This window comes from Mycteria americana, chromosome 4, assembly GCF_035582795.1.
Source record: "Mycteria americana isolate JAX WOST 10 ecotype Jacksonville Zoo and Gardens chromosome 4, USCA_MyAme_1.0, whole genome shotgun sequence".
Classification (NCBI taxonomy): domain Eukaryota; kingdom Metazoa; phylum Chordata; class Aves; order Ciconiiformes; family Ciconiidae; genus Mycteria; species Mycteria americana.
In genome coordinates, this window is record NC_134368.1 from 64597693 (window position 1) to 64613423 (window position 15731).

Consider the following 15731-nt stretch of genomic DNA (forward strand, 5'->3'; position numbering starts at 1 on the left):
AAACTTCCCTGAAAGGAAGGTCTGGTCTACAAATGGGTGCTTCCGTTCCACACGGGAGGGAATCACCAACGACCATAACTCACCATTGTTTCTTCTTGGCACTGGTCTTAATGCAGGTTTTGTTGTGAGGGGTTGGTCTCTCTGACCTTGGCAAGACTGCTTGCATAGGTTCCTCCTCTATCTCATTATGCACTTTGTCTACCATATCCAGGGCCTTGTACCTATTCTGTAAGGGTATCTTAGAGGGTAAGGAGGGGTTTCTCTTACCACTCTGTGCTGTGACCTTCTTCCACCCCTCCTTATCCCTTGTAAAGCTGCCTTCCTCCTGGCACAAAGCACATCCTGGACCTGCCTCCGTAGTGGCCACGCTGAGTTAGCTTCCATGCATCATAGATGGCAGAGTACGGCTCCATTGATCAACCTCCCTCTCAGACTCTCGAATACTCCTCAGTCTGCCCACCTCCTCCTGCAGCTCGGCCACCAAGCAGAGCAGTTTGTCAATCTGGTCACACCCCCCACAGGCTTGCTTGCAATCGCTGTCCACCTCTAGGAATATCCCTTCACACATCCCACAGCCAGAAACCTGGGTGGTCGCATGCTTGAACTGTGTGGCTGCACTGGTTCCACCAGGTGCTAGAAGCTCAGGAGAAGCAGAGGACACTGCCTTTTGCTGGGTGGTCACCATGCTGCCAGCAGTGTCTGCCCACTGCCGGGCACCTGCCCACTGGGGAATCACAGAAACATATAGGTTGGAAAAGACCTTTAAATCATCAAGTCCAACTGTTAACCTAACACTACCAAGACCACCACTACACCATGTCCCTAAGCACCTCATCCAAACGTCCTTTAAATACCTCCAGGGATGGTGACTCAACCATTTCCTGGGGCAGCCTGTTCCAATGCTTGATAACCCTTTCAGTGAAGTAAAATTTCCTAATATCCAGTCTAAACCTCCCCTGGAGCAACTTGAGGTCATTTCCTCTTGTCCTATCACTTGTTACCTGGGAAAAGAGACCAACACCTACCTGAAAGGAGGTTGTAGAGAGGTGGTTGTAGAGAGCAATAAGGTCTTCCCTCAGCCTCCTTTTCTGCAGGCTAAACAACCCCAGTTCCCTCAGCTGCTCCTCATCAGACTTGTGCTCTAGACCCTTCACCAGCTTCATTGCCCTTCTCTGGACATCCTCCAGCACCTCAATGTCCCTCTTGTACGGAGGGGCCCAAAACTGAACACAGTCTTCAAGATGCAGCCTCACTAGTGCCAAGTACAAGGACATGATCACTTCCCTAGTCCTGCTGGCCACACTATTTTTGATACAAGCCAGGATGCCATTGGCTTTCTTGGCCACCTGGGCACACTGCTGGCTCATATTCAGGTGGCTGTCAACCAACACCCACAGGTCCTTCTCTGCCAGACAGCTTTCCAGCCACTCTTCCCCAAGCCTGTAGCGTTGCACAGGGTTGCTGTGGCCCAAGTGCAGGACCTTGCACTTAGCCTTGTTGAACCTCATACAATTGGCCTCAGCCCATCTATCCAGCCTGTCCAGGCCCCTCTGCAGAGCCTTCCTACCCTCAAGCAGATCAACACTCCCACACAACTTGGTGTCATCTGCAAACTTACTGAGGGTGCACTCGATCCCTTCATCCGGATCATTGATAAATATATTAAACAGAACTAGGCCCAACACAGAGCCCTGAGGGACACCACTTGTGACCAGCTGCCAACTGGATATAACACCATTCACCACCACTCTTTGGGCCCGGCCATCCAGCCAGTTCTTTACCCAGCAAAGAGTACACCCGTCCAAGCCATGAGCAGCCAGTTTCTCCAGGAGAATGCTGTGGGAAACCGTGTCAAAGGCTTTCCTGATGTCTAGATAGACAACATCCACAGCCTTTCCCTCATCTACTAGGCAGGTCACCTTGTTGTAGAAGGAGATCAGGTTGGTCAAGCAGGACCTGCCTTTCCTGAACCCATGCTGGCTGGGCTTGAGCCCTTGGTTATTCTCTACATGCCGTGTGATAGCACTCAGGATGATCTGCTCCATCAGCTTCCCCAGCACCGAGGTCAGGCTGACAGGCCTGTAGTTCCCCGGGTCCTCCTTCCGGCCCTTCTTGAAGATGGGCGTCACATTAGCTAATCTCCAGTCAGCAGGGACCTCCCCAGTTAGCCAGGACTGCTGGTAAATGATGGAAAGCAGCTTGGTAAGCACTTCTGCCAGTTCCTTCAGTACTCTCGGGTGGACCTCATCAGGCCCCATAGACTTGTGAGTGTCTAAGTGGTGCAGCAGGTCACTAACCATTTCCCCCTGGATTATGGGGGCTCCATTCTGGTCCCCGTCCCTATCTTTCAGCTCCGGGGGCTGGATACCCAGAGAACAATTGGCCCTGCTATTAAAGACTGAGGCAAAGAAGGCATTAAGTACCTCAGCCTTTTCCTCATCCTTGGTCACTGTGTTCCCTCCCCCGTCTACTAGGGGCTGGAGATTCTCCTTAGCTCTCCCTTTTGCTGCTAATGCATTTGAAGAAGTATTTTTTGTTGTCTTTTACAGCAGCAGCCAGATTGAGCTCTAGCTCAGCTTTGGCCCTTCTAGTTTTCTCACTGCACAGCCTTGCTACACCTTTGTAGTCCTCCTGACTTGCCCGCCCCTTCTTCCAAAGGTTGTAGACTTTCCTTTTTTTTTTTTCCTGAGTTCTAGCCAAAGCTCTCTGTTCAGCCAGGCTGGTCTTCTTCCCCGCCTGCTCATCTTTCAGCACCTGGGGACAGCCTGCTCTTGTGCCTTTAGGACTTCCTCCTTGAAGAATGTCCAGCCTTCCTGGACTCCTTTGCCTGTAAGGGCTGCCTCCCAGGGGACTCTGTCGACCAGTCTCCTAAACAGGCCGAAGTCCACCCTCCGGAATTCTAAGGTGGCAGTTCTGCTGACCCCCCTCCTCACTTCTCTAAGAAGCAAAAACTCTATCATTTCATGATCACTCTGCCCAAGACAGCCTCCAACCATCACATGGCTCACAAGTCCTTCTCTGTTCATGAACAAGAGGTCCAGCGGGGCACCTTCCCTCGTTGGCTCACTCACCAGCTGTGTCAGGAAGCTATCTGCCACACCCTCCAGGAACCTCCTAGACTGTTTCCTCTCTGCTCTATTGTATTTCCAGCAGACATCCGGCAGGTTGAAGTCCCCCACAAGAACAAGGGCTAGCAATCGTGAGGCTTCTCCCAGCTGCTTACAGAATAGTTCGTCAGTCTCCTCATCCTGGTTGGGTGGTCTGTAACAGACTCCCACCACAGTATCTGCCTTGTTGGCCTTCCCCCTGATTCTTACCCATAGACACTCCACCCTATCATCACCATCATCAAGCTCTAAACTATCCAGACACTCCCTGATGTATAGGGCTACCCCACCACCTCTCCTGCCTCGCCTATCCCTCCTGAAGAGTTTATAGCCATCCATCGCCGCACTCCACTTGTGCAAGTCATCCCACCACGTTTCCGTGATGGCAACTATATCACAGTTTTCCTGATGTACAATGGCTTCCAGCTCCTCCTGCTTGTTGCCCATGCTGCATGCATTGGTGTAGAGGCACTTCAGCTGGGCTGTCATCCATGTCTCCTTCATAGAGGAACACCCCTTATGTGCTTTGAGGTGTTTCACTGGTGTTTCCCTCTTGGCTCCTATTGCCTCAGTATCCCCTAGCTCAACTCTGCACAACTTCAACTGTGCCCCAGTGTACCCCACACATCTCAGAGACACAGGCTGAGTGCCCTCGCTAGCACCCACTCCCTCTAACCATGGCACATCGTCCCTCAGCTTCTCTCGGGCAAGCCTGATATTATCCCCCTCCCCCTTTGAGTCTAGTTTAAAGCTCCATCGATGAGCCCCGCAAGCTCCTGAGCAAAGATTCTCTTTCCCCTTTGAGAAAGATGAGTCCCATCAGACACCAGCAAACCTGGTGCTGGGTAGGCCATCCTGTTATCAAAAACACCAAAATTGTGGCAATGACACCAGCCACGGAGCCATGTGTTAATAGATTGGGTGTCTCTGTTCCTTCTAGCGTCACTGCCCACAACTGGAAGGAGAGAGGAGAAAATAACCTGGGCTCCAGAGTCCCTTACTAGCCATCCCAAGGCCCCGAAGTCTCTTTTGATTGCTCTAGGACTTCGTGTTGCAGCTTCATCGCCCCCCACATGGAAGAGCAGTAGAGAATAATAGTCTGAGGGCCCTACCAGGCTAGGGAGTATCCTAGTGGTATCCTTAACCCAGGTCCCAGGGAGGCAGCAGACTTCCCTAAGAGGATGGTCCATCCAGCATATTGGACCCTCCGCTCCCCTTAGAAGGGAGTTACCCATAACTATAACCCATCTTCTCTTCCTTGTGGAGGTGGTGTTGATATGAGAGGTATGCCTTTCTGACCTAGGCAACACCTCTGGTGTAGATGGACTGTCATCCCCATCCTCCATTGCCTGGCCTTCCACCTCCAGGGCCTCATACCTGTTGTACAGAGGCACCTGGGGGGGCGAGGTGGGCAGGGAGGGCCTTCGCCCACCGCCACGAGCAGGGACTTGCCTCCATTCATTCTTTTCCTTTGAGCTGCTGCATTCAGCCTGGTGGGATCAAGGATCCCCTTGATCGTGGGTTCTTACTGGTAGCTGCTGCTGCTGCTCCTGTTCCTGTCTCAGGGGAGGCAGAGCATGGCACCACCAGTCGATCTCTTTCTCAGCCTCCCTGACGCTCCTTAACTTTTCTACCTCCTCCTGTAGCTCTGCCACCATGCAGAGCAAATCATCCACCTGGTCACATCTCACACAGCTGTCGTCACGGCTGCCATCCATGAACAGTGAGAGGCTCTGGCACTCCCTGCAGCCTGAGACCTGGGCAGCTGCATGTTTTTGTGGGAGCTCCATTTGGGTAGCCACATTCATTCTGGCAAGCGCAGAGGGCATCGCTTTCTGACGAGTGAATACCATAGCTTAGTTTCTTCTGAAAGCATGAGGACTACCGAATGAACTCACCTCTTGAGCTGGTAGGGTGACTTCGCCTGTCCTACACGCCCTGCCTGCATGAACTGCCGCGCACACCCTGTTTGCCCGTCCTGTTCGCTGCGCTCCCTGGGGGCTGCTCTTGTACGGGAGGGGAATTGGCCACCTCACTCTTGTCCCCACCCACGCCGAGTCAGAGCCGGGCCCTCGTCAGGAGCTCCCTCCTTCCTGCTCAGGGGCCGGGGCGTGGCTGCCCTCTCTCTCCATGCCCTTTTTTCTCCCTTCCCTGCGCGGTTTAGTCGATTCAGCAACGGTCCCCTGACGCGGTCCTCTGCCTCAGAGCCCCTCGCCTCGGAGGCTTCGCTGAAATGGCGGTTCGAGTGTGTTCTACTCGTTCTAAATATATATGCTCCTCTGTTGCAGTCAGCTGGGCTGATCGTTTTAGCCTGCTTAAATCTCCTGCGCTGCCGGGCGCAGGCTCCGCCCCTTGCTGTCTCCTCCAATCAGCGGGTGTCGGCTCAGTTGCTCGGGGAACGCTCCCTGTTCAGGCAAGCCTCTCCTTGTCCACGTGTATCTCTCGTGTGCCCTCCGCTGCTGCTTGCTGCTGCCACAGCAGGTTCTCGCACTGTTCAGGAGTCTGTTGCAGTCAGCTGGGCTGGTTGTTTTATTCATGCGTATTCTTTCATACATAGGAATATTCAGCTCCTCAGATCGACAAATGTTCTTGAGGTTTGAGACCATAAATTCAAAGCAAACATCGAACCAGGTCCCTTGTGCTTGCCCAAATGACTATAAAAAGTCCGTACCCATATGTGGCACACTCTGAATTTCCTTTACTGAGAGCTCTTTCTAAAAATTGTATCTAGGTTGATTTCAGAAACATCACCAGTTTTGTTTCAGCCTGCAGTTTGCTCGGAGCTGTATCACTTCCCTAGGCAGAAAATGCCTAATGACAAGTACAATCTGTTATGCCCAGGTTATCGGGTCCTAAATAGTCAAAGCAATGATAATAATAGTGATTGTAATCACCAAGTTAATATGTTGGCTGAGGATTGTATAAGGCTCAAATGAATTTAATACACTTCTAAAGTGAACAAAGGCAACAAAGTCCTCCTATTAGGATGGTTGTATCTTCACAGCTGGTGTTGGCTTGGTCTGATGAGACATCTAAGTCTTTGTACATGCACAAAAAAGATAATTAAACAATAATTGCATCTGATGCAGAGTATATGGTGGGAGGTGGGGGATAAACAGGTTGTGAATCAATAAAGCATGAGGCTGCAGGCTGAGTTATTTATTGATTTATGACCCGCTTAGCTCCAAGTTTACTCCACATCTAATGCAATTATACCTTCTGGATTATAATTCATTTAAGAGGGAGGGAAAGTATATCGTTTCATCTGAGGAAACATGCTGTCTGCATTAATAATGCTTCTCAGAGTTTGATACTGCTTTGTTGCTGGATACGTTTTGGTCAGATGTGACATTCAAAATCTAATGTTCTGTCTGCTTGACTTCAGCCTAAAAAGCCCTAATAAGCCACACCACAAAATTACACAGGAAACCTATTAGAATCCATCAAATCATGTTACCAACTTTGGCCTGTGCTGATTTAAAACATCATGGAACAACATTACTTACTCCAACAGGAACCATGTACCCTGCAAGACTTAGTGGCCTTTTCAACCTGTGAGTGATACAAGGGACAAAAGCCAGGACTTCCAATACTATCAAACACTAGACAAGTATGTGGCAAGCATTGTGCTTGCTGGAACATATCTGAAGCAGATGTGCCCTAGAGCACTTCTCAGGTGACTTGCATCCAACAGTTTCATGTTGAATCTTCAGGTCTGGCAAGACCATACTGGATGAGAAAATGGTTGTGTATGAAGAGGGAAAACTTCCAACCAGCTCCACTGAGCAGCAAATCTGTCGGGGTTGTGGTTTTTTTTTTTCTTTTGCTCTGTTTTTTCCTGGATAGATACCCAAGAGCACACAGAGGACAGTTGCCTGGTGCATACAGGTGGCTTGCTTTGGGATCAACCGATCTGCAGGAAGAACATGTCTCAGCTACAGGAGGGTGAAAAGAGTGGTATACAGGCTCGTGTCCACCCAGGGACAGAGTCTCATACTGGAGCCCACTCACATTACTTCTCTATGTTGTCCTGTCCAGCTCCTGTCTCACAGTCATCTCATCTGGAGCCAGAGGCCATGGAACATTTATTCTTAAGAAAAGAATTTATTCTGTAAGAAAAGATCATTAGCAGGGTACTCAAATTCTTAGCTAAATCACTCCGATTCTCATGCAGATAAATTCATTTCAGTGAACATCTTTCCTTGAAGCAATAAAAAAATTATTCTCCTTCCTCCACAAGCCTAACCTTTCAGCTGTGTCTCTATAAATCTGTAACACTTTCTGTTGATTTGTGACCTCCATCTGTAGCTGTCAGCAGTATAATTTCCCTCACAGGTAGCCTGAACCTACCAGGTGCTAAGAGTCTCCTTGCAAAGTGCTGAAAGCTTTGTGTGAAACCCACACACAGCTTTGTTATGATTGCCTTCCCCTGACCATGTAGAGTCTCCAAGGTGCGCAAAAGAATGATAAACTCTTCAGAGTAGATCAAGATGTAAACATTGTCCAGTGGAAATCATGTCAACATCATCCAAATATCTACCCAGTGGCGATACAGAAATTCGTAGACATTATTACTTCACTTTGTTTTCCAATTGGCCTCTTCAGTTTGCTCATTGAGAAGCTTTTGCTAAGCCTTCTCAACAGTGGAGGCTACCCTATAAAACTCAAAAAGTTTCTTTAATGGCTATGAATTCATAAATAAAATCTATTGTGGCTGTGTTCCCTCCAGCCCCTGGGAACATCAAGTCCCAAGAATGGAAAAAGTCCGTAGGACTCAACTCCCAAGCATGAGCCTCTCCAAGCACTGTTTTGTTCATCTCATTGTCAAACTACAGCCTCATTTGTTTCCAACAGGCAGGGGAGAATAGTGTTTGGAAGAATGGGGTTGCACACCAGCTGTTGTTTTACATCAAGAAGCTGCTTTTTCAAAGTATGTGGAATACTCAACTGCCAACAGTTTTTGTAGAGGTGGAAAAGTAAGGGCAGTGACTTAATCCACTGCTATCTATGGGATATAATGTGGGGATATAAGTTGATGTTGAGACCCAAGTTTGAGGCACTTGGTCAGAGTTCAAGATGTCTTTAAGAGTAACTGCCTCTGAGAGAGAGGGAGTATTTTGTAAAGCTCATCTGGTAATATCTGAGATAACCTTGATGTAGGGAAAAGGCTAGGTGGGATCCCTGGAAACAATTGTTGTTCTTCTTATTATTACTATTTTATAAAGTTAGATTGCTTTCTGGAATTGTGATCACTGTGTTGAGTGCCTGGTTTGGCCTGTTAGGGTTATGCAGTAGCTCTTGGTGAATCATCACCTTCCAGTATTGGGCTGTCTGTTTAAGTCATAGAATCATAGAATCATAGAATACTTTGGATTGGAAGGGACATGTACAGGTCACCTAGTCCAACCGCCCCGCAAGAACAGGGACATCTTTAACTAGATCAGGTTGCTCAGAGCCCCATCCAACCTGACCTTGAATGTTTCCAGGGATGGGGCCTCCACTACCTCTCTGGGCAACCTGTTCCAGTGCCTCACCACCCTCATTGTAAAAAATTTCTTTCTTAAATCCAGTCTAAATCTGCCCTCCCTTAGTTTAAAACCATTGCTCCTTGTCCTGTCACAACAGGCCTTGCTAAAAAGCCTCTCCCTGTCTTTCCTATAGGCCCTCTTTAAGTACTGGAAGGCTGCTATAAGGTCTCCCTGCAGCCTCCTCTTCTCCAGGCTAAACAACCCCAACTCTCTCAGCCTGTCCTCGTAGGAGAGGCACTCCAGCCTTCAGATCATTTTTGTGGCCCTCCTCTGGACCCGCTCCAACAGCTCCATGTCCTTCTTGTGCTGAGGGCTCCAGAGCTGGATGCAGTACTCCAGGTGAGGTCTCACCAGAGCAGAGTAGAGGGGCAGAATCACCTCCCTCGACCTGCTGGCCACGCTTCTTTTGATGCAGCCCAGGATACAGTTGGCCTTCTGGGCTGCGAGCGCACATTGTTGGCTCATGTCCAGCTTTTCGTCCATCAGTACCCCCAAGTCCTTTTCCGCAGAGCTGCTCTTGCTCACATCATCCCCCAGCCTGTACTGAAACTGAGGATTGCCCCAACCCAGGTGTAGGACCCTGCACTTGGCCTTATTGAAGTTCATAAAGTTCACACAGGCCCACTTCTCCAGCTTGTCCAGGTCCCTCTGGATGACATCTCATCCTTCTGGAGTGTCAACTGCACCACTCAGCTTGGTGTCATCTGCAAACTTGCTGAGGGTGCACTCGATCTCACTGTCAATGTCATTGACGAAAATACTGAACAGCACTGGTCCCAGTATGGACCCCTGAGGGACACCACTCGTCACTGATCTCCATCTGGACATTGAGCCATTGACCGCTACCCTCTGGATGTGACCATCCAACCAATTCCTTATCCACTGAACAGTCCACCCATCAAATCTGTATCTCTCCAATTTAGAGAGAAGGATGTTGTGGGGGACTGTGTCAAAGGCTTTACAGAAGTCCAGATAGATGACACCCACAGTCATCCCTAGCCAGCTAGCCTGTCGCTCAATTCCCTTTTTTCCCTTCTCAGAGCAATGCTAAGAAGCTATGACTCAGGCCAAATTCTCAATGGACAGGACAGACAAGTCTTCCCTACTCCTCCCTCTCTGTGGACTACCCAAACTTCACATGCAGGGTCCCAGACCTTCACAGGCACCCTGAGCCCCTCTGCAGTCCTCCTCAAGGCCAGGCGGTTGGTAGGAGTTGGTGGGGGGAGAACACGAAAAAGGCAGTGCCAGTGTTTTGGCCACACATTATGTGACAAGCCAAGTGAAGTCTGTTAATTTGTCGGTAGCACAGAGAAAGAAGAAGTTAGCAATGGGCCCTGGGACCCAAGTACAACTGGTGTGAATTGGCATAGCCTGCCACAAATGCTTCCTCTTGTTTCGGGTCACGACACCAGTCAGTGGAGCCTGGCTTCACCAAGACACTTTATGGCCCTCCACGCCTTGTTAATATCTTTTAATCTTGTTTTTTATGTTGGAGAGCACATTTTTCTTCCTTTTGTCTCAGGATTTAAAGTGCGTTATAAACATCTAGGAACACAATAGTCACACTTTAAGCAAACGTGCAGGAGATGTACCAGGATTTTGCTTCTGTGTCTTTCTTTACATTACTTATAATCAACCAGTACATTTGAAAAATGCTTAAGATAAGATATCTGCTGTCCCGCTGTACTGGGGAATGGCAAGCCTTTGGTTAATGCAGAAAGCTGTTCTTCTGCCTCTCGCTGACTAATGTCATTGATGTTACCCGACAGGCAGCAGGAAGGTGCTTGTTTTCTTAAATTGGACTTAATTTGGACTGCAGGTATTGGGGGGATGGGGAGGAAGAAGAAGGTGTTTAAAAAGGATAGCTTCACTCCCTCACCTGAGTCATCTGTTATGTATGTCACTGGACTCCCAAGCAGGGAAGTCAATTGGTGAGACTGGATCCATCTAGTTAATTTTTTATGAATCAGGTAAAGGGAATTTATCCCTGGGGCTGCAGAGGAAGATACAAAACATTTTGGTCCTTGACAACGGGGTATCTGAGGCTGCCTGTGTTAACCAGGAGTCTGTGCTACTGAAGCTGTGTACTCTCCAGCGTTGCCTTGCTGCTGTAGCAATGTCTCTAGTCCTGCTGCAGGTTCTCATTTAAAATCTCGTTTTGAAAAGATATAAAGTCAGTGCTGTTAGTGACGTGCCCTTGGTACTATAACGAGTTTGTAAATTAATTCTGTTTTATTTTTCTTTTGCTTTTCCTGTGTGCAGGGCAGAGGAGTCATTACAGCCTGAATTACAATACACAGACAGCAGACTATTACCCTGCATTTTTAACGTGACATAATTATACTAAGTTTCGTGGTGCTATTATGGTTAAATTATTTAGTCTAATGCCTAAAGTCAACAACATCTACTCATTGCCATTAAAAAATGGAGAATAACTCAAGAACAGCTTCCTGGCGCTAAGTAAAGCCATTTGCTACAAGTTATTTTTCATCTCAGCAGAGACAGTAGTCTGAGAGCAGAAGATTTTTAGGGGCAGAGGGCAGTTGAGAAGTATGGAGATGAAAACATATTTCATCAGGCTCCAAGAATTATTTGCTGAAAATAATATGCAATTTTTTTTTTCTGGTACTTTCAACCTCTCTCACTCCAGCTCAGTGGGTTCAAAATAACTGTGTTCAAATGCAAGAAGTGTTACTTTAGACGGCATAAAAGAAGGTGCCAGCTGTAGCATATATTTGTTTCGCCTTTTGATCAGCATTTTGGGAGGTATGGAAATGACTGCTACAGCTAAACCTGAAGAGGCACGCAATTCTGTGATTTATATCAACTGGTGTAAAGTTGCATGTGTCAGTTAACTGGCCATCAATAGCATTTCAAAAGCACCGAAGTACCTCAGAAATGAGCTTTACTTCATGGATAGGATGCAAGTTCCTAAGTCGTGTTGGCACTTTAAAACATTTTATCCATTGGTGAATGGCTTTCAAGCTGACCCAGTGCTCTGACTGATGGATGAAATCAATGGAGTCTATATTCATTAATTCCAATAATTTGGAATTAAAGCCAGCCTCTACCTCTTTTTTATGGGCATCCAGCAGTTCTGGAGATGATAAGATATAGTCTGGGAGTGGTGGCATTAAAGACAGTCTGTTAGATTTAGTGGAAATCAGGCAAAAGAAAGAAAAATGAAGACAATCTTCAAAAATTGTGCAAACAAAACCCAAAACTGGTGCATTGTTTGTATATTGCCTTGGAATCTAAGACTATAATTTGACCTTTAAACTGAGATTTCCAGAGAGCTTGATGTCCTCTTAATGCTGTCCCTAATGAATCTCAATATGTTTGAGAAAGTAACTCGTGTAGGTATTTGGGCACAGATGGTCCTACCTTGTGTTCCTTCTGCGATTCCATCCAGCCCTAACAGGCTGGGATCTTCTGATATGTATGAAGTTGGTCTGGTATCTTGTTTTTTCCAGATAACTGAAAAGAAAGTTGTCTAAGAAACTAGATATGCTGGATAAATATCTTCCTTTTTTATTTCAGTAGTATGGAGAGTGTTATTACTTTTCATTAATCATGTAAACTTATTTGAGGACAACGCTGATGTTTTCCAAAAAACATATAAGCATAAATTGCATGATTAAAGGTTTCTAAGTAACCTTTGTAACCTTAATTGTATACAATTTAAGAAAAAACACTTTTACTTATATTTTGATGATGAAGAAAAGAGGTTTTCCAATATTGAATAGTGCTTTATGAGTAATTCCTAAGAATTTGGCTGGTTCTTTATCAGTATGTTCAATAAGTATATATGTTCAATATGTATATATGTTCAATATGTATATATTCTTCACTGTTTCTGGTTTAAGTTGAAAGAAGAAAGACCTCCAAGCCAAATTGCCAAAACTTATTGTCTGAAAAGGCTGAGTGCCTTTAACCTTCAACACAGAGAGCCTTTATCCAAAATGCTAACTAGGTGATGCAGAGAAACTGTTGACAAACAAAACAAAACTTAAGTCAGTCTGACTGAAAAAGCCTCTTTGTCCTCAGTGATGCCTTCCCTTACACAGTTGTTCAGAAATTGTCACGCACAGCCCAGTCAGCATACATCACTGTGTACATGTAGTCTAAATTTCTGGAAAAAGCTATAAAAAGTAAAAGGAAAACAGCTTTCAACACTTCTTTATGTATCATGAGAAAAAAAAAACAAAAGCAAAAAGGCACAAGCCCAGGGATTTTTTCCCCTTTTGGAAGTCACCTTGAAGAGATCAAAATTGCAAACAGCAGCAAATGTCACCGAAATTGGGAATCAAACTCCTTAACACTAATGTAGTATTAAGAAGCAGGCATCCTTTATTACGGCGCTGGATGGACAGGGCATTGTTCCACCTAGCGTGCATACCACAGGTTACATCAACCAAAGCTTATATTGTCCAGTTACATACATATGCATCAAATTTCCTGGAATGATCATGCATATTCATTCTATTTCCCAGAACTAATTATCATATTTGCATGGTCATTACGCATGCGTCCTTGAACTCTGAGGGGTTTCTGTGGGGGTCTCCGGTGGTCCTTGGTGGTCGTACAGGTGTGTCCTTTAGTTGACCCCTTCTTCTGGACATGGGCAATCCCACCTTGCTTATGTAACTTGCTTCCCTTCTTCATGGTGCATGGTCCCTAACAATGATTTGGCACCCTTAACACAAACCAGTTATTCTAACCACCCTCGACTTATTGTCAAGATGGGCTGGGGCTGTACTGGGAGCATAGCAGCATGTCCATACTACCTCCTCATCCTATTGTCTTTGGATATCCATAGCCATAGGTGTACAAACACAATATTAAAGCATTGTCTACCCCACTCCTCTCTGTATGTTGCTTAGTTATAAAAGAACAAACTAATCATTTTGGTTACATCTGGTTACACAAACATACAGAGCATTTTTACAGAGATAAGAAGGTCCTGTGCTGCTCCATAACAGTAACCAAAACTAGCTTTGCAATGGCACATAAATCACTACCCGTAAAGACAAGACAGCCCAAATTCCCAGCTGTACATTAGTAAAAGCAGAGCAGAGACAATCCTTAATGGACATACATGATCCAAAGAGACAGCTACCACTATACAGCTGGGCATTTGACAGGGTAAAAGGAAATCAACTCTAAACCTTTATATACAAGTGAGTATGAAGGGAAAGAGTGTGTTCCTCAGCACAGCACAGTTACAGGCTCTAATCAGAGAATATTAATAGAAGTTATGATAGTTGAGTTAACCTCATTCAGTGCTCAGTAGGTCTTTGGTTTCTGAAACAGGCAAAGCAGTCTGTGTAAAGGATGTTAAAAAAAAAAAAAAAATCACTCCTTGCTGTCAGATGGACAAACTTAAGTTGGAAACACAGGATTTTCTTCTTGCTTCAGAACCCACAAAAATTCACAGATCTAATCATATCCAGACTCCTGCCCAGCAGGGTATCTTCCAAGTTAGAGCCCTTTACAATAGAACAGGCCTTGTTTTTTTCTCCTTATCTTTTCAAACTGATCGGGAATTACGCACACATTTGCAAAAGAGACTAGATTAAATTGGTCTTCGCTTGCTCTTTGCTTTCTGACTTATTTCAGGTTTTTTCACTTTTTCCAGTATTCTGAGTCTTGTATTGTGGTGGGTTGACCTTGGCTGGTCGCCAGGTGCCCACCAAGCTGCTCTCTCCTCCTTCATCAGCAGGACAGGGGGAGAAAATACAATGAGCTTGTCGGTTGAGAAAAGGACAGGGAGATCACTTACCAATTATCATCATGGGCAAAACAGACTCGACTTGGGGAAATTAATTTAATTTAATGTCAATTAAACAGAGTAGGATAATGAGAAATAAGAACAAATCTTTCCCCCCACACTTGCCTTCTTCCTAGGCTCAACTTCACCCCGACTTTTCAACCCCCTCGCCCAAAGCAGTGCAGGGGGACAGGGAATGGAGGTTACGGTCAGTTCATAACACTTTGTGTCTGCTGCACCTTCCTCCTCATGCTCTTCCCCTGCTCCAGCATGGGGTCTCTCTCATGGGATACAGTCTTTCATGAACTTCTCCAGTGTGGTTCTTCCCATGAGCTGCAGTTCTTCAAGAACTGCTCCAGCATGGGTCCTTTCCATAGGGCACAGTCCTTCAGGAACTGACTGCTCCAGTGTGTGTTCCCCACAGGGTCACAGGTACTGCCAGAAAACCTCCTCCAGCATGGTCTCCTCTCCATGGGCCACAGTTCCTTCCGGGAGCCTGCTCCAGCATGGGCTCTTCAGGGGGTCACAGCTTCCTTCAGGGCACATCCACCTGCTCTTGCATGGGGTCCTCCATGGGCTGTAGTGTGGATATCTCCTCCACTGTGGACCTCCATGGGCTGCAGGGGGACAACCTGCTTATCCACGGTCTTCATCAGGGGCTGCAGGGGAATTGCTGTTCGTGAAGAATTTACCTTCTTCACTGACCTTGGTGTCTGCAGAGTTGTTTCTCTCACATATTCTGACTTCTCTCCCTAGCTGCTGTTGTGCAGCAGTTTTTACCCCTTCTTAAATACGTTATCACAGAGGTGCTACCAGCATCGCTGATGGGCTGAGTTTTGGCCAGTGGTGGGTCCATCTTGGAGCCAGCTGGAACTGGCTCTCTCCGACATGGGGGCAGCTTCTGGTGTCTTCTCACAGAAGTCACCCTTGCAGCCCCCCTGCTACCAAAACCTTGCCACATGAACCCAATACATGTGTTTAGGATAGTATATGCAGCAAAGTCCATGCATGATTCTCTGTTTCCCCTCTTCTGTGCAGACATGAAACACCCACAAGACAGGTCTGTAATTCCCCAAAGTCAAAATTGCCATAAGACACAGTGCAAAATCCTGGTCCAGAATGCATAGCTCTTTGCTCCTTATCAGGCTAGAGAAGTGCACCCAGCCCCTGAACATACAGAATGTATTGTGTGCTGTGTAGCATGCATGTCTACATGTAGGGTCATACATGTGGGATCCAGGCATTCCCATGAGGTGTCAACCATCCTGAGATGTTTCATGTTTCTGTTATATGTAACCTATCTTTCTTCAACATCTCCCGCTCCAT